Below are 19,699 nucleotides of genomic sequence, written 5' to 3'. Positions count from 1 at the left end.
AGACTGTCTCTTTTGGTCCAAATATGGAGGCCCTGGTGGACTTGGGGAGGGGGTGATCTGGAGGCCTAGAAGGAAGGGGCTGTTTTTGTTTACAGCTCCTCCTCTTCCATGCCACAGTGTCTTGGGGTGGCGGAAGGTGCCCTTTGGGCATGTCTTCCCGACTGTGAGTGGCCCGGTTGTCGTATGTGCCAGAGAGGTGGTGAGAAGGTCCCCCAAACCCGCACACGGAACCTGCATTGATCCCGTGTGGAGGCTTCCTTCTGCACATGTTTGCCGCTTGCATAGTTGTTTCCGTCTCTACACACCTTTATAACTAACCCTATTTGGTTTCCTTGTGCAGTCTGTTATTCAGACACGTACGACCTCCCTATTTCAGACCCTCCTCCCCTCAAGAGTACCCTTTGAGCACCCGCTATATCAGCACCATGCACCCTACAGACTCCTGAATAAGTCGTGATCCACATTACTTGCTAGAGGGTATTCCATGTCAGCGTCCCAAATCTAGCGTGCATGGTGATACTGCAGAGTTTTGTTGGCAGGAAGGAGCCTAAAATAGTTGGAGAAAGAGGGAATACAGCAACATCAGATCACGCAGTTACTTTTGTTTTTTCTTTAATGCAAGACTTTGAAGTGCTTATGCGTTTCTTCGTTGTGAAAGAACATGCTACTTTACCATGGTTTCTGAAAATATACATTGTGTTAACTGAGGACGGGTTTACGCAGTTGTCGAGGGGGAGGTGGAATGATACACTATTATTCTTGATTAGTGGTTTAGCTAGTGTGCTTTTCAGGATGCCACATGTTGGAACTGAGCACATCACTCGCCCTACTACTGACTCGCTTGGCCGTACGTACGGGAGTGACCATCCTCCCGTGCAACTGATATGTGCCATTGAAGCTTCAATGGTGGTATGCTACCTGCAGAAAACGCAGTTTTCTAGTTAACTTGATAATGTTTATCTCAATATTACATTACTTAAGTAAACACAACTTGAAAGATGCTTGTCAGTAGTCTGTGTCATAGCTTGATGCACACGTAGTTTTTGACTGGCAGGTATTTATTGGAGGAAGCATGCTTTCAGAAGGTACATTCTCAAATATGTTGAGCCATGCCATATAGTCAGAGGTGGGTGGGTTCCAAGGACATGGTTACAGATGGTATTCAAATAAATCTAGATTGTTTACACATATTCAGGCATTGATGGCACGATTCAAATTGAGTTCCTACATTGAACAGGGTTTTGAGCACCTGGATACTGAGTTCACAGGTCATTTGTTAAACAGTGGAATACGCTATTGTGATATAAATTAACTTGTCTTTTGTAAGGAACAACAGCCATCCAGAGCGTCTCTGCGCTTGCAACACTGAAACAAAAGCAATAAAGCTGTTTCTCCTGAAAATAAACAAGATTGAGTGAACATCCGTGTTTTTGTACCACCTGTAGCTTCTTGGTCAGAGAATAAGGCAGACTCAATAGGAGACTTTTGTAGTATCTCCATACAGTCAAGTTCATCGATAACATGCTTCTGAAAGCGCAGTGCTGGTAGCTGAGGTTACATCAACCAGGATAAGTTCTTGACTGATGAGGATTCCTAGATGAGAACGTGCCCTCCATTGTAGAGAAAACAATGATTTATCTAGAGCTACATCTCGAACAGTTGCCAAAGACATTGGATAATGTTTGTAAGCCTGCTTTAGATTCTGGTGTGTTTTGGTACATCGTTCACCCAATGGCTCCTTTAGTATGGTCTTTCTTTCTGTAAGGCCTGAATTACACATTAACATAGTCTTGGTGTTGCTGGGCCATTGACTTGAATTGTTATAACATTCCTTCAATCTGCTGGGAAGTGAAAGTTGATGGTAGATTACTGTGGTTGTTAATCTTTCTTGAGACAGTTCTTGTGTGACAGGCTTTCCTTAGTAAAAGCAATCAAAAACCCAATTACCCAGCAGCCGAGCTACACCTCGGCCCTGCCTCCTGAGAACCCTAAAAGTGAGCTACCACCAATCAACATTTTGGATATCCAGCCTCCTCAATGCCCAGTAGTCATTATACATCTCCGTAGTCAGGGGAAAATGACAAGGAAGACTGGGCGTTGAGGGGCACTGATAAGTGGGGCATTAATTCCTTAATTAGTCTCTGGTCTTCTTATTTCAGCTCTTATCATGGGTGCTTATCCAAGCGGAAGCGACCAGCTAGAATTAACAAGACTACAGAGGCAAAGTACTGTAGCAACCACTGAAATTCATAACAAGAAGCAGCAGCACTACACTCAGTAGTCAGCAGGCTTCAAAATGCTGACACCAGAGTTAGTAATATTATTCAGTGCTTGGCATCTGTAATGGATAATGATAGTGTGGGGGAGAAACCTCTTGAAAGCAGCTGTAAAAGTGGACTTTCCACAATCAGGAAAAGCCAACTCTTTCTCAAGAAGTCTTGTTTACGACAGTGATGCTAGATGAATCTATCAATTTTCGGATGCAGTTGAAAGATGTCCATACCTTATTGTCAGACCAAAAGTAGACATGAATTGACGCAGTGTAATGAAGCAGTCTTTGCCAAATAAATCAAAAGGGCCATCTGCACCTTCCAAAAGTGAAAATGAAGTTTCTTGTCCGAGGAAGGAGAAACATAAAAATAGATGTCCATGTCTTGGGAGAAATGTGGAAACTGAGTATTAACTACTGGACAGTGGTAAAACAGTAAAAAAAAAAAAGTCCTCTAAACATGGAAAACCAGTAGCTGACCAGGCTGGAGCTTGAAGCCTGAAAGCATGGAAAGACTGCCCATTTGCTCTCCATTGCGGAAAATGCCTGACCCAATAAATATCTGTCCTTCAGGAAATCTAGAACCTTGCCTAGATATCATTAGGCAGCCTGCAACAGTCCGAAAGAACAACAGAAATTAAAATGCTGCCAGTGAATGGCATAAACCTTAAGAGTTGTGGCCCGAATGGACTAATTATATGCAAAGGGCCACCCCACTGGAACTGCCCATAGCCTGCAGGCTTTAATCTTTCAAGCTCCATACCTTTTAGGTGGAAGCTCAGAAGAGAGGATTTTGGAAGAAGAGGCTTCAGCAAGGGTGGGTGTGGGGAGTGTATGTGGATTAGAGCTGGTGTAGGAGGGGAAGCAGATCACAAGGTTCTACTAGAAAAGTTTGTCTTCTGTTTTTGTCTCGTTCCATCTACCCCCGAAACTGGAAAGGTTACAAGGTGTCAGAGAGACTCTTAAGATGAAGAAGGGCATAGTGTCAACTGAGCAAGCACCTTGGGAGGTAGGATCGTAAAAGAAGGAAGAAGTGTCAGGGGTGCGCAATCCCCTGTTATGGACTGACAAGAGAGGGCACATGGAAAAGGATTCTGATTTTGGGATTGGGGGGGGGGGGGGGGCTGACGCTCTGCATGCCCAAGCTCTATACAGAGCCTTTGTCCATTCCCTGATGCCCCAAGCCAGGAATGCCAACATGATGGTATTTTTCTACAAAATGACAGTTGGTAAATGAGCAATCTGGTTCTCTGAATCTCTAAAGCTCTTCCCACTCCGAAATTCAAGCGACACCTAATATTAGGCTTCTGTGCTGTTGGAAGGACTGCCACAGGACCTGCAGCGTGTAGCAATCCTGTTTTTTAGAAAAGAAACTTCTGTATTAGTGTGTGTAGGAACTTTGTTTTCTAGCTAGGAAAAATTGACAGTTGGCAGTCTTTTAGGGATCCATGAGGTAAAGCCTGCACGGTCACTTTAGGGCATTTTGTGGAAGTTTATCATTGTATGATTATGGTGCATGCTGATAACTGTAATTAAAAGCATTAGTACTTGTTGCTTTTTGGTACAACCATCTCTGATAAATAGGATGTGTGACAGTTTAGATGGACTTACATTAGTGTGTAATACCAACTTAGTTGAAACTGTGTGCTGCCGATTGTCATTCATTCTGTGTACAAAGTTACATTAGTGTTACGTATATGCTTTTAGTAGTGTTATGTTTTGACTTCACTCTTATAATGACTATATATCTATATGTGACGTCTGTGCCTATAGGAAATCGCGAGGCAAACTACTATTTAGAGGTGTAAAGATGGTGAGTTTATCACACTGTATATATTACACCTTTATGCAGTCCTCTTTCTTTGACCAATTATTACATTTTTAAAATGGTTCTTCACTTGAACATGTATGCATGTGCAAGGCTGTAGGGCCGAAACTTGTTGCACGTGCTGGTGTTCTATCATGCATAAACTACGAGTTGAGATAGTCCTGAAAGCATGCCTGTTTGTATCATGAACATGTGAGACGTGTGTGTGTGTGTGTGTGTATACACAGAAAAAAGGTTACAGGGATGTTATAGTTAGGTGAACTTTTTTTACCCATACGGAGCAATAGAAATTCAGCCGTTTTAGTTTCACTTTTGTTAAACTACAACTCATTGTCCAGAGTTACTTCCTACACGAGTTATCGCCCTCCTGCTATGCGAAAAAACAAAAAGGCGGCCACAACTTTTGTCAAGCTGCGACTAGCCAACCGGGGCCTTCCTTTTCCTCAATCTGAGGAGGATCTGCGTCCTTTTTTCATTAATAACCAGAAAACTACTGAAGGGATTTACACTAAATCACAAAAAGGTTGTTTTCTGGACCAAGAGCTAGCATTCTGTTAAATTTGGTGTACATTTGTCCTGTGGTTTAGCCACTAGGTCTGTTTAAAATCTCTATGGAAATAACACGGTAGAGAACACATTTTGGAAACAGCCCCTCTTCTCCTCCTCCCCCACACCTTTTTTTTTTTCCCCTCAGCCTCTGCTTGACAGATCACCCCCAGAACTTTCCAGACACCAGCTGACGTATTGTGCATTTTTTTTTTTGTGTGTGGGAAATTTTGTTTAAGGTGTTAACAGGTGCCAAAGTTATAGGCAGGTAAAAATGCCTTTTCTATAGAAACTAGTTCCTAACTATACCTAGTGCTGACCGTGTGTGTGTATGTATATATGTGTGTGTATATATTATAAACCTTTGGTTAAGTCTAGGAAGACCTGGTTTGAGTATAAGCAAAAGGTCCTAAGCAGAGCTAGACAGTGCTTTGTTTGGCATTGAACCACAAGCTTCTGGCCACAGGCCAAATAGGACAGAACTTGATTGGCTTCAGTCAGAAGTGTTCTTGGCTGCATCGGTTAATTGAAGTCAAGTAGCTACTCAGTTGTTGATCAGAGCATGCATCAGATGTTCACTATATAAGATGAACGATTCCAGCAGATAAAGATGTATCTTCTTAGCTTTCAGATGAACCAGGAAGTCCCACTCAGTCACTACATCACTCAGTGGCGTTTTGTACATTTTATTAGATTACAAGACATTATTCACCCAAGGGACATTGTAAGGCACCAGGACACATTAGGTTAAAGTTCTTCCATCTGACTTCTGAAAATTCTAGGCTCAGAAGGAAGCAACCTGGTACAGCTCAGACCTTTTGATGCTCAATGATACTTTCAAGTGTGTATATATATATATATATTTTTTTTATGTTATGTTACTGACTGGTACACCGATCATCTAGCATGTGCAGGAGTGTGGAATTCCTGTAGCCCAACGCCCAGGACGTATTGTTTGGGGTCAAGGACAACAAGTTTGCAGATTTATTTTGTCCTTGGGACAGTAGAACTAACCCTCTGCAGTGCAAAACCTTTGACTTCCAATTCACAGTACCACACTATGGAGCAGATAAGGGAATTGTCTGCAGTTGAGGTTGTGTTTGTGTACACATGTTAATGCTATTTGAACTTGTGTTTATGGTTCAGTAATGCAAAGCTTTTATTAGTAGGGTTAACACTAAAATGTTGTAAGCTTGGACTGCAGTACTGACAGTGGTTCCAGTAAAAAAAAAAATGATGCTACGGATAACGCTACCAGAATGCTCTCTGATTAGATGGAAATATTGCAGTAGCTTGAGAGCAAGATTTAAGGCTTTGCTTTCAAAATAAAATACTCACAAAAAATGTTTTACTAAACTATTGTGAAATTGTAGTTACCATTTCTCTGAAGCATCATTCAGTAATGTGTTAAGGTATGCTAGTGTTTTCAAAAATATTCATAATGAAAGGTATTGTGTAACCAGTTTCAACAAGATTGTGGGAAACATGAAAATAAACAAGCATTTGTAAAGCCAATAGGTCTTTTGCTTTTGTCAATGTGTGTCTGGTTTTGACATGGCTTTTGTAAAATGTTTTTATTGTGGGAGTTGCTGGGCCCTCCCTACTGAATAAAACATTGGAAATATGCAAAATATTTCTTGTTCTTATAAAGCACACTTTGCCATAGTGGTTTCTCGCACTGGGGAAAAAACTGTTTTGTGCTGATATGTTCCTTGTGAAATAGCAGATTGTGATCATTTAATAGAGATAATTTCAACAAAAGGTCTTGATTAATGTTTGACTGAATTTGGGGTCCACTTCTTACAGTCACAGAAGTGCACCCATGGCATTTGTCTTTGCAAAAGTGCAGATTTACATGTTTCATGAATTTACAGAAGTATACTAGAAAATATTTGTAAACTGTACTTTAGCACAAGCAAATATGCATGTATAGATTTGCTTATGCCAAAGTCTGGTGAGCGTTTGCAAGTTCACTTTCCTTCCAACCACTTTTTCCCAACCCTGGAAGAAGTTTTACTTTTGCCCCTTGTCTGGAGTACATTTCCAACCTTTTTCAGTATAGGAAAAGATCAGAAAAGAGCTGGTGAAACCATTGAAACATCCAAGTTAGCAGGTGTGCACAGACTCAGAAGGACATTACAGCTCTGGAACTACTGCTTACAGCTACCTCTAGCCGGAGTACTTATAGCTGCAGAAACATGGCAAAATAAGTAAATTGGTAGTATGCAAGCCCTTCTATAGTATTGGCCTGTTATAATCAGATAGGCTATTATCAAAACTCTTACATAATAAGATTGCTGCTATGATTTGTTGCTGCACTGCATGGAAGCAAAGGGACAAGTGGATTTTTTTAGTGGACAAATAGATTATGAAGCAACCAGTCTCTTTGAAAAGTAAATATTCTATTAAATTCCACACCCCTGCATGTGGTAGACACGGGCCGATACCTTCAAGGTCGCCTTCTTAATTTTTTTGTTTTTGCAACAAAAGGAGCCAGGAGATTGATAGCCTGTGTGTGTGTCATGGATGTGGAATTCCTTTCCCCGACGCCCGGGACACATTTTTTGGGTCAAGGGCAACAAGTGTTCATGTTCATTTTGTCCTTGGAACAAGTAAGCCCAACCCCTTGCAGCACAAACCCCTTGGCTGCCAGTTTACAGAGAAGGGAACTGTCTGCAGTTGGGACAATGTGTTCACATGTTACAGATGTTCAAACTTGTATTTATGGTTCTTTAATGAAAATATTTCATTATTCTGGCGAGCGCTGTAAATAAACGTTTTAAGGTCACACTGCACTACCGACAGGGGTTCCAGTAAAAAAAAGTGTACACACATGTTGAAAAGTTTATCAATATGAGGCTAAGTATAATGCTCCCAGAATGCTCTCTGATTAGATGCAAATAAATGTTAGTATAAGCTTGTAATCAAGAGTGATGATTCTTTGCTTTTCAAAATAAAATGTTCAGAAAAATATGCAAGCAGGAAAAAGAAAATGTTTTGCTACTATGAAATATTAAGTGCTTTTTCTGTTAAGCGTCATTTAGTAAAATGTGTTGATACATGCTATTATTTCCAAAAAATATTCTTATGGAAATTCGGCATGTAACCCTTTTCAACAAGATTATGGGAAGCATGAAAATAAACAAGCAAGGGCAAAGACAAATGTTCAGACGTGTTTTTTTTTTTTGTGTGAGTCTTTTGGTTTCATCAATGCGTGTCTTGTTTTGACATGGCTTTTGTAACACTTTTATTGTTGTGGGAGCTGCCAGGCCCTTACCATTGTTAACAAACACTGGCAAAAAAAATGGGTAAAAAAAACTTTTAGGGTCTCAAAAAGTACACATTACTAATGGTGGTGTAACAAAGGACCTGTAGCCCTCCTCCAGAGGCCCCTTTCAGCACAGCACCTGTCCTGAGTGTGTTTGGAGGGGTGGGGTGCCCTCAATGTTCTTTGCAGAGGGCCCCCTCTGCTACAGTAGTTCTTGGCACTGAACAAAACTACTTTGTGTGCCAATATACTCCTTGTGGAAGAGCAGAATGCGACCACTCACAGTAAAGCTTGCCGATAGATAGAAAGAGAAATAGAACTTCATAAAAACAAAATGGCTATGTTTACACCAGACCTAATTAGGGTCCCATTCTTAAAGAAAGTCACAAATGTGCACCTATGGTATGTCTTTGAATTAGAAGCTTTCATGAATTCACAAGAACTTACAAAAGTAAGGAAATCGTACTCCTAGAAAATATTTTGTGAACTTTATTTTAGCATGAGCAAATATGCATGTGTAGATTTGCTCATGTGAAAATAAAGTAAGGGTTTACAGGTTCATTTTCCCTCCAACAACTTTTTTTTTTTTTTCCTCCCAACCCTGGGTGAACATTGTCATAAATACATTTCCAACCTTTCTCATTATGGGAAAAGATTAGAGAAAAGCTGGTGAAAAGCCTTAAAACATATTAGGTTTGCAGACGCAAAGGCATTCCAGTCGTGCAACTATTGCTTGCTTCTTCCTCAGCCTCCAGTATTTAGATCTGCTGAAAGGTGGCAAAATAAGGAAATTGTTATAGTAGAGATTGAAATTGCAAGAATTGAAGCCCTACGATAGTAGTAGTCCTAGCATAATCAGTGAGGCTATTATCAGAGCTCTTACATAATGAGATTGCTGCCATAATTTGTCGCCGCACTGTGGGGCACCAAAGGGGCGGGTGGATTGTTTTACAGGACAGGTAGATTTAAGAAGCAACCTGTCCCATGGCCAAGTAGATTATTAAATTCCAAACCCCTAGTGTGTCTGTGTGTGTGTACATTTTTTAAAGAGGAATGCGCTTACTCTATTTTCAAGAAGTATACACTTTTTAAAATAAAATACTTTTATTCTAACAATTGGTACAGAAGTCTTCACAGTGCTGTGGATAACGAGCAGTTAATATGGTATCGGTTGTTTAAATTTGTCTTTGTATGTTTTTTTTTTCTTCAAGCTAATCTTACACAAGTCACTAAATGATCAAAATAATGTACAACCATTTTTTTCAGTCTTTATACATCAGTCATCATATTTGGACTTCATGATAGACTGGTGTAAACATTGTGTTCTTTTCACAAACTATTACTGCCTTTTTCCATGCTCATCTTAATCTCTTTGACTTTTGTCCACACTGACCTGTTTTAACTGTATCTCCCCAGAACTTGCACCTGGAAGATACTCTTTATTATTTGTCTTCAACGATTTTCATGCCAACCAACGTAAAAAAAAAAAAAAGATAGAAATATTTCATTAGGCTCCCCTGTATTATAAGCATATTTTTCTCAGATTATTTCTGTCAAATTGAAGCTGTAGCCTTTTAGGCAACTAAAACATAGCAGTGTTCAAGTTTATGCCTTTTTAATATCCAATCACATACATGATTGCTAATAAGCTGTTGGCAGTGGAAGTCCATAAAGTATGAAAGTATCAATAATGTGATCCTGTAACCAAAATGGGGGCATAGACTTTGAAGATTATTTGAAGCCCAAAACCTCTCGGCCAGGACACGTGACATGTTAGTGATAGCCAACTACCAAGTGTCTCACTGATGCTCCCTGCTAAAACATGGGACTGTTTTCAACATGAATGCTGCTTGGCCAGTGCTCAGTAAGTTTTCTCATCACCCCACCACCATCTCTGTTCCACACCAGTTTGCAAACCTCCTCTAAAAAGTGTTCTGCTTTTAAGGTAATACCAACCTAGTCTTCACCTCTTCCCTGGAAACCCTTTTACATAGGGGAATAGCCTTACAATACAAAATAATGCTTCCTAAGAATATGCTCACTGACAGTGATTTAACTCTGGTTCATTGTGTTTAACAGCACTGAAATGATATAGGTGCAAGTAAATACATTGGATTAACTTTAGTATTCATTGCAAGACGCTGGATTAATTATGCAACCCTGCTCCACTTCATTCTCTAACTTTAATGTCGTGTGGAGATTGTACCCCACTTTTCCTTAGTTCCAGTGGGATATCTTGTCTCGCTCAGTAAAAACCCAGTATAGGGTTTGCCCCTGCCAGTCATTAACAGTAACGCCAGCATAGTGCGTGATCCTGTGACATTTGTAGGCGTGGCTGACACGTGCCATTAGTTGCTTTGATTAAACTGGTTGAGTGGAAATTGCCCCCAGCTCTGCTTGTGTGCCTAACACTTAACTGAGTTAGTACATTTAAGTTGAGATATATACCCTTTACCCTTGCCACATTTCCCCCCATCTTCTTTCATTAAGTCCTTGAGCCCTATGAATGTAACCTCCAGGTCATTAGGGCTCCCAATTGGGTGCTATGGATTTGGAGGTTATGTCCTAAGGCTCAACACCAAAGCAGAAGTAGCTTTGTGGTGCTCTGGTGCCTCTGCCTTGTCACACTCGTTCCTTCATTGGAACAGGATTTGTTCAGTGACTTGATGACGTCATTGGGATGCTGGCACCCAAGAAACTCCTTCCTCATTTCCCTTGTGAGCACAGATGGAGTTGGAAACAGCACAGGCTGTGGGAATACTGCTGAAAGGGGTGGGGGTGTTGTTTGAAAGCAGAGTTGCTTAGCCTTTAAACACCTCCATTTCCCTTTAGACTGCCTGGAGATCACAGTAGGATGTGATCACCTGGTGCTTCTCTAGATGCCAGAAACCCCACTAGACTTCAGGAATAATCACATGGCCATGAGCCTATATATATATACACACACACTGCAGTCTTTCATAGCCCCCCCCCCCCCCCCCCCACCCCACACACACACTCAACAAGCCACCCATGGGTGGAAGGGGTGCAGATGGAGGAATTTGCCCATAAACTACCTCCCAACCTTGCTGGCCGGTTTGTGGGGGGGGCTGTATTGCAGGACCTGATTGGCGGATAGTGAGGGTAATTACCCCATATATGCTCCCAAGTAGGCAGAGTCCACTAGACACCAGATATTTTACACTTGGGCAGAAGAAAAGGTTTGCATGGACCAGAGATTGGGGATTGTCCCTAATTTACCCCTGGGTGTGGCAGAAAGCCCATTGGCACAAGGTATGTTTTTTTTTGTTTTTTTTTTAAACCCTTTTTTATTATAAAATAAAGGGGTGTGGTCCGTCCAGGGAGACTGACATCACCCCCCCCCCCCCCCCAAGCTCTGTCTTTCAGTTCCCTGCTGATTAAAGCTGCCTCATGTCTGACTAACAAGGGGAGATTTTAATTCTTTTGCATGTTGTTTTTACTTATGAGACAGCAGACTGGGGTGAGGGTGAATCCTAATATTAGTCCAAGCACCCACTTAAACTTGTTTATGAAGAGTTCCCCTTTACCCTCCTCCCCTCCTTGCTAAAATACCAGATTGGAGCCTGTCTGTAATCAGAATCACCCATTGATCTGCTGTAGAACAGAGATACTCAGAGTATGGCTGGGGGTGCCAAACGCTGCCCTCCTGACCTGTAGATGTGTGCCCCCCTGGTCTGCGGTGTTGTACAGCACCATTTAATGGAACCAGTCCTAATAATAAAACAAAATGGTAGATGGGCAAGAAGCAACATGTTAATTGAAGTTAAAGAAAGTAAATAAACACTATGTCCTGAACCGCTTAACTTTAGGAACACCATCAGTTTTAAAAAGATCTTGCAGCAAACGTGTAAAAATATGATAGTGTCTTCAGAATTCAAAAAGTGTGTTTCATGAACACACAGCACAATTTCACCTTAGTGCATCAGATTCTATCAGTGTTCAGAAGTAATTTTTTTTAAGAGATAATTTTTAAACATGTATTTAGAAACATTCATGTTTCCACTCACCCTGACAATCCTAATAGTGACCTATGACGTGGCCTGTTTTGCTGTTTTTTATTTTATTTATTTTTATTTATTTATATATATATATATATATATATATATATATATATATATATATATATATATATATATATATATATATATACACACACACACACACACACATTGACAACTTTTAAAGTTTATTAAATCAAACACACACATCCTGACATCATGTATTTCAGGGATCTCTTCTATGTGATTATGAAGAAAAAGGAGAGGAAGCTAAATAAAACAATTGCCTAGGATCATACAATTTGGTCAAGTGAGGAAGGCAGGATTGATCCTAGGTTTTCTGGTTTCACATTGTGTCACTAGATGTACATGCTTTGCTTCCCCCTGCACCCACTTTACAAACTCCAACCACCACCCTTGCTGGCATCAATGCGGTCCTCTGTCACACTACCCATGCATTTTGGTCATTGGGAAAATGTTTGCGAGTGCCCATGGTCCCTTATCGCCAATGTAATCTGACGCCTTGTGCAGATGGCAAGTGTGATGTAGCATTGTATGAAATGTGGATTTCTATTGTAAATGTATAATCAAATAGTAAATAAGCTTTTTAGGTCTGGTTAGAAACTGTTTTTTTCTTTCCTATAGATGTTTTGATTCATACGGAGATAAGACACTTCCTTTAGCCGTTGTTTATATTCCTAAATAAAGTATTGTGGTTTGCTTCAATGGACTTTGTCTTTGTAGGTGTCTGTAGAGGCAGTGATGGCTTCATTCTTTTTTTTTCCCGGTTTGCTGCCTTTTCACGCTTCCCTTGCTGCTATACTTTGTCCTTGACTGTGGCCTTTTGTTTCTACATCTTTCTCACCAATTGGACTTTGAGGCTGCAGCCGTTTCTGTATTTTTTTCTCTCCCAAAATCATGTTGCACTCCATTAATTACACAGTCGTTTACATATGGGCTAACCTTACACACTCGGTAGTGCTGTTTTGCGATTGTGAGCTTGTGCCTTAATTTACTATCGCCCCCTACATCCATCCATTACTTCGTACGTACATCTGATCGATTTTCTCACCTACATTCACTAGTATCCACACGACCAGACGTTCAAACTCACCAGTCCACGAAGAAATACTTTATCTTATTTAAATAATAGATACATAAATAAATAACAGGCGCTTCACTTTCCCAGCACCTATTTATGCCGTTCTTAATACCATGTTCTGGTGGCTACTTATCACTTTAACCCAAAAGTTTTGCTGTTACTGAACTCCATTGCTTTATTATCTTAAGCAGGGTGAACATGTGCGATGCCCGTCTGAATTAAACCTACATGTTTAGCACAGCTTACCGACACAAGCGAATTGTCCAACAAACCTTAACTTGTCGTTTTGTGCTGTAAGAATGTAATACTTGTGATGTCAATCCTTTTCTTTTAAATTCACTGTGGACCAATTAATTTTCAGTTTGTGAATTGCCCAGAAAGGCTTTATTAATGTGATGCATGTTGTCCGTGCATGTACCTTTTTACCCGGGTATGGAACAAGTATGTCATATTGTGATTTTCAGTCCGTAAAATAAGGTATTTGATAATTAAAGGATTTATCCTTTCCAATCTGCACCAAACTAGTGGGGTGGCAGTTTAGCTCAATGCAAGAGCTTATGTTCCATTAGTATTTGTTTTCATATTAGAAAAAGTAAAATAAACTGTCTCTAAAATCCTTCATATTGCTAATCATTCTGGAAGTAGCTTCGCCACATCGCACCCCCCTACTTTATTTTTGAGCTAATTAGCACAGATGTGAAATCGCAGCTTCCACTAGATTGATGTTGACATTACTTCTGAGTCTTACTTGCAGAAAGCGCCATTCACATTTTGCTACTGCCGATCACAGCAAATAGCATGAAGCACTGGGTGGATCACTTCATTCATATGTTACTTTACTGAAAGTGACAATATTTTGCTTTGGCACATCTGCCTAAAAAATAGTTCACTTCAGTTCTAATGTTGGTGGGCCAACGTTTGCTGTCATTTCGTTTTTTAGTGTGTACTACAGGCGGCTTTAGCTATTTTTCAATACATTACATATACATAGAAAAGGCTTTTGGTCAGCCCATTCATTGCCCATGGTTGGGTGGCTTTGTCTGTCGCTTACTCCTAAATCGGTAGCTTTCCTCAGTTTGTACCTTGTTGAAGCATTTAGATCTCTGTGCTTTGAGGTAGTCTGGCACTGCGGACATCAGACATTGAATGTGGAGGACTATTTCGTCACTCACTCTCACTTCCCTGTTCTTTATTTCCCCTTCCCCCCCCCCCTTTTTGTTTTTCAACCTGCAACACCTGGATCCTCCTTGCTACGTTTTACAGCTGTATCAGTGGTAAGGTGTCTTAAAATGTATTTGATAGCTGCGAGGTAGTCATTCCTGTGCCTGTGTGACAAGCATCTTCTCAAATGGCTTTTGTTTTTACCAAATCTCGATCAAGAATGGCTACCACACATGCATGCACATCTGTGATTCACAATGTAGAGGTGGTGTCTTCAAATATTAGGCACTTTCAAAGATGGCTGATGTGGATGTGTGCGGATACACAACTTTGAATGCGTTATTGAACCAGGTGCTGTCTAGGGGTGGCAGCTACAATGTGCCACATTCGGTGGCCAAAGAGGATTTAAAAAAAAAAAAAAAACATTGACAAGAACTATTATTGCTGCCCTGGTTAAGTATTATTGCGATTTTTTTTTTTTTTTTTTAAAGTTTAATCAAATCTTTACACCATAGGTTCCCAACCTTTTGACTTCTGTGCGCCCCCCCCCCCCTCTTTATCATTACTGAAACCTGGGGATCCCCGGTGAATCATTATTGAATTACTGAAAGCTGGGGACCTAATCTGTTAATAGTTAATTTTCTAAGCCACCTCGGACCCCCAGGGGTTCCCAGACCAGAGGTTGGGAACCACATGTTCACACAATTGGACTCTATTTTACTTTTTATTTTGAATGCTTATTGCCTTTTTCTTTTTCTTTCTTCAATATAACTTCATTACAAATAGAAACCCATTGAAGATTTACCTATAGCCAGATCCATTTACTTTGCAAATGCCAGGTAGTTTTGTTTTCGGTTACACTGCATTACACAGCTTATTAAAAAATCTGGTAGAATACATGTGCCTTTTTATTCTGATGTGTAAAGTGAGATAGTCTGCAGGTACTGTTTTAGGAAGTATATACGAAGAAAAGAAACCACGGCACATCACGGGTGTATGAAGATTTCACTTTATTCCTCTATATCATCTCGGAAAAACAGATCCCTTGTTTCAGTAAGGCAGAAGTAAGTTTGATGTCAAAGAGCCAAATATATTAGGAAAGCAACAGCTGACACATGTTTCGTCAAACCTGACTTTTTTAAGGCTCCAACTTTTTCAAGATATGAGATTACGTAGTAAATATCCGAGGTCAATGAAGTTTGCAAGATAGTATGACATGAGTTAAATAGCTTGGCCCCGGACCATGATAAGTCTGAACTCGGTAGCAAATAAATTTGATGTTAGCATACTGCTGACGGTGTCGCTTCTGAGAACTGGTTCTCAGAAGCGACCCCACAATTTAAAGAATATGGCACACTCACCTGGCCATAGTGCACCATTTAGAAAGGTAGGATTTGTAGCAAATAGTGATTGGACTGCATGCATTATGTTACATAGATACTCTCCCAAACTGTACTAAGAGCACTTTGTCTGACTACCTTGTTTTAATTAGTTGTGGCCAAATCTAAATAGTATAATTTACTTGTGAAAAGTAATCTCGTTTACTTGAGGTTGCTATGACTGGGTCGTGGAAACCAGAGGACATAATTCAAACTCAGGTTGTTGACTTTTAAGGAGTCCTAAAAAATGCAGCCTTTAGTACTTGAGTTATGCAATTGTATTTTATGTTCTTTGAAGAGAAGCCTAATACAAATCGATCTTATATTTGCCTCGTATCTGGGGGGGCAAAATCAGTTTCACCCTTGCCCCCTATTTCTGGGAGGTTGAAGGGTACTCTGAAGAACTTCATAAAGAGTTGACTCCAAACTCCTTTAGTATTAGCTGATCACAATTTAGATATTGTCTTCCCTGTGCTGTGATATCAGTAAAAACAGACGGTCAAAGTAAAAGAAACCTATTCATTTGATGTATGAATATAAAAATAATAGTTAACAACTGCATTTGTATTTAACCACACAAGTTCAAAGGATGTATTTTATTTTTCCTATTGTGTGTTGCCGAAAGCCATTTAGTTTGTTTGAAAGTAGGACCATCTAAATATGAATCTGTTGGTAGCTTTCTCCTTGTGAGACATCATGGATTTTGGTACCTGGCTTCCTTTTAAGTGATTTGTGCATGCCAAGAATGTTTGTAGTCTCTGTATGCTTTAGCGGAACCCTGCAACTGATAATTATTTGTAAAGAGGACACTGATTTCTGCTCCTGCATTTTTATGCACGTACCAAGCATGAAATAACTAGGGATGGAGAACTGCATTAACTGCTAATGAATGGTCCGACAAGGTCACAGATTGAGTGGACTTTGAGATTGAAGTATTCAGTTACCCATCAGAAGTGAGTTCTCTTTAGAGAGTCCAAGGACGAACTGCATAAGAGTGGACACAATTTGACTTCAAAATTGATTTAATTTGCAAAGGGGCTGAAGATGAAATAAATGATCATGACACCCTTATCGGTTCATTCCTCTATGTATTCTGTGCGCCTGCAGTTTTGTTTAGGACTGTGTGTTGACTATCCGCATCTGTGTCGACCCGTTTGTATTGATTGCTGGTTCTCCTTGTTGGGGCAATCTGAATAGCTATGCAAGCAATCCCCATCATGCATGTCTGGCCTCTGTACAGGGGGCACCACCTGTCTGATCGTCTATAACTATGGATGCCTGTTTCTGTATGTGTATGTACATCGGTAGATTTATTGCTCTCTGCATCTGTGTAATATGTCTGTGTGTATTCCTTAAATCAAAGTCCAAGATTGGCTTAGCCAGTGGACTGTTATTTCAAGTGAATTGTTCTTCAAAGTGAATTGTTCATATTCCTTGTCAGTGAGATAGTGACTCCTGTGAAACAAGTCGGGCAGCAGTAAGTATGAGAGGAAAGCAACCTGGCTCACATTCTTACTCGCGCCTTTTAGCCGTGTAGCAGTACGGACATCTGGCATAATTATACAATTTTTAAAGTTTCAGTTAGTGGCTCTTGCACGTGCAAGACGGTAAGGTTCCTGTGTCAGAATAAATAAAACTTAATTTGTAATATCAGTGATAGCTTTGATAGATTGTCATTGCTGTGTTTGTTAATTAAACTTTGTGTTTACACTTCTAAATGGCGTACATACCACATTTTATTGATCAAATGAGCCTTTTTGATTTCTAGAGCGAAATCATTGGAAGGTTTGACACTCATGGGTGTATCGCTAGTTTACGCATGTACTTGTTTATGCTAATTAATGCAAAGTGCTAAGATAATTAGTACTGTATCCAGCTCACAGTGTGGACTGTTTGTTTATTTTAGTTATGGGAATTGGGAGCTCTTTGCAAGAGGAGCACAGAACTTAACAAAGACTGTGGTACAGAATATCTTCTGAGGAACAGGTTACATGTATCCAAGGTGGAGATAATTTGTTGATGAATAGCAAGCCTGAGATTAGGAAGTTCATTGTAACAACCTAAATAACATGGTCATGTGCAATACAGAATTTACGATTTTTATTTTTATTTTTTTTAACGCAAGGTGGGGTATTTTGTACGATAATGTGAGAGATAAATGCCTAGAGTTCCAAACACAGCCTCAGCTTGTTTGTCATGTGTAATTTGCTTCTTGTAGTTGTAACTTGACCAAACCTAAACCAATGCCCCAATAATTCCTCAGTGTGGTGGAAGGGCTCTGCTGCATGTGGGGGTCCATGTTATCTTGCTTAATACTCAGACTACTTGCATTGAAAGGGAATATATCTCAGCAGTAGAACATGTCTGTAAAAGGTAACGTGTGCCAAGAAAGGTATACCAAAATATGCTCCAACACACTTTTCTAAAATTGTATTTCTAGACTCATGCGTGTGTTCCCCACCTGTTCCAAGTACTTTTTTTAAAGCAATTTGTAAGCTAAAATTAGAGCTGTCTTACATAATGAAACAAGTGAATACAAAAACATTACGTTTAACATGGACTTATTTGTAAGAGAATTGAAGACTTGTGCTCCCATCACACATGCCCGACGAAGGGCAGTGTATGCATGGTGTAATGGATACTAGGTGTATAGCAGGCTGCAGTGTTGTATGACTGTTTAAAAAAAAAAAAAAAAAAAAAGACTGATAGAAGGTGGGTGTCTTGCACTGTTTTATATATATTAATAGGGTGATTCGTTAATCTACAAATTTTCAGGGGCCTCTAGCCGTTTTTAGTTCAGTGTGTTTGAATAGAAGGGATGTCTTTGTGTGCATACAGGTCCAGTGTGTTGTAGTTGTATTTTTGTATAGTGCAAATAAGAGTGGGACAAAATAATTGCGGGAAACTTTGCAAAAAAACAAAATGATTGTATTTATGAAAACAATGCATATAGCCTAGAAGAGCATGCCATTGAACCAAGTATGCTTGCGTTTGCAATGCAGAAGGCTTGCAGAAATGACAAACATTTATTTGAATGGAAATTCAGTTCAAGTTCCTTCACCACAATAGAGGACCCCTTGATCGCTTATACTTGCCTGAATGAGGTGCATTATGATGGAAACATCTACCTGCCAATTCCTCACCTTATTAATATCCTCATATGCCTTCTTCGACCAGAAACTTTGTGATAGCTCTCCCACATCGACCTCGGGCATCGCTATATACATGGCTCCGCCCACTGCACCACATGATATTGCTGGAGCCATAAGAAGCCCACCTCGACTTACAGTTGCTGTTTCAGTAGTTGTTTAGCCTGGCCTTTTCCAGTAACATGCCCAAGTCTCACCTGGACCCTTCTCAGAACACCCAGTTTACAGGGGCAGCACTGGATACTATAGTGAGTAGAGCCTTCACTCCCAGATTCTGGACATTAAGGCTATGATACCGATGTTTCAGAATGGACAATGGTTCTAATCCTGCAGGTCTTGCGCCTGTTGGGTTTGCTAGTCTAATGTGTTCTGTTGGTCACCTATGCACACTGGCACATCGGTTCCCTCCAGTGGTACTTCTGCAGTGGTTTCAGCACAACTGCGATTTCCTGGTTCCTATCAGTGTCTCCAGAGACTCTGCCGTGGATCTTTGATGGTGGAATGTGCCCATCAGTCTGTCTCAAAGGGACGTTTCTTTTGCCCTCCTCCATTGGTGATCACAGTCATGACAGATGCCGTCGCCCTAGGGGATGTGGCGTTCATCTGGACATCAGAGGACTTTGGTCTCCAGAAGAAAAGTTGTTTTGTATCGATCTGTTAAAATTTCAGAGATGCGTCTGGCTCTCAAGGCCTTTCTCCCTTCCATTCACGGTCAATCAGTGCAAGTTTTGACAGACCACACTACTGCAATGTCGTACATCAACAAGCAAGTGTGAGTAAGGTTGTCTCTTCCCTGCAGAGAAGTTCTATGACTATGTTCCTGGGCTCAGGATAATCTGGTCTGTGTGATAGCAAACCACTTGGCTGGAGCTCTCAGCCTGCATGCGGACAGTGTCAGTTGATGTTTTTCAGCTGACTACGATTGATGTCTCCTTCCAGAAGCAGTTCTGCACATTTTCCAGTTATGGGTTCTCTTCA

General features: G+C 40.4%; 1 protein-coding gene across 5 annotated transcripts in view; it reads left to right on the top strand.

The window, feature by feature from the left end:
- Nucleotides 1–19,699, top strand: part of STAG1 (STAG1 cohesin complex component) — a 995,019-nt gene that overhangs the window by 398 nt on the left and 974,922 nt on the right. The gene's annotated exons all lie outside the window — the stretch shown is intronic.

This window comes from Pleurodeles waltl, chromosome 11 (genome assembly GCF_031143425.1).
Source record: "Pleurodeles waltl isolate 20211129_DDA chromosome 11, aPleWal1.hap1.20221129, whole genome shotgun sequence".
Lineage (NCBI taxonomy): Eukaryota > Metazoa > Chordata > Amphibia > Caudata > Salamandridae > Pleurodeles > Pleurodeles waltl.
Note: the sequence above shows the minus strand (reverse complement) of the source record. Positions and strands in the feature narration are given on the sequence as shown.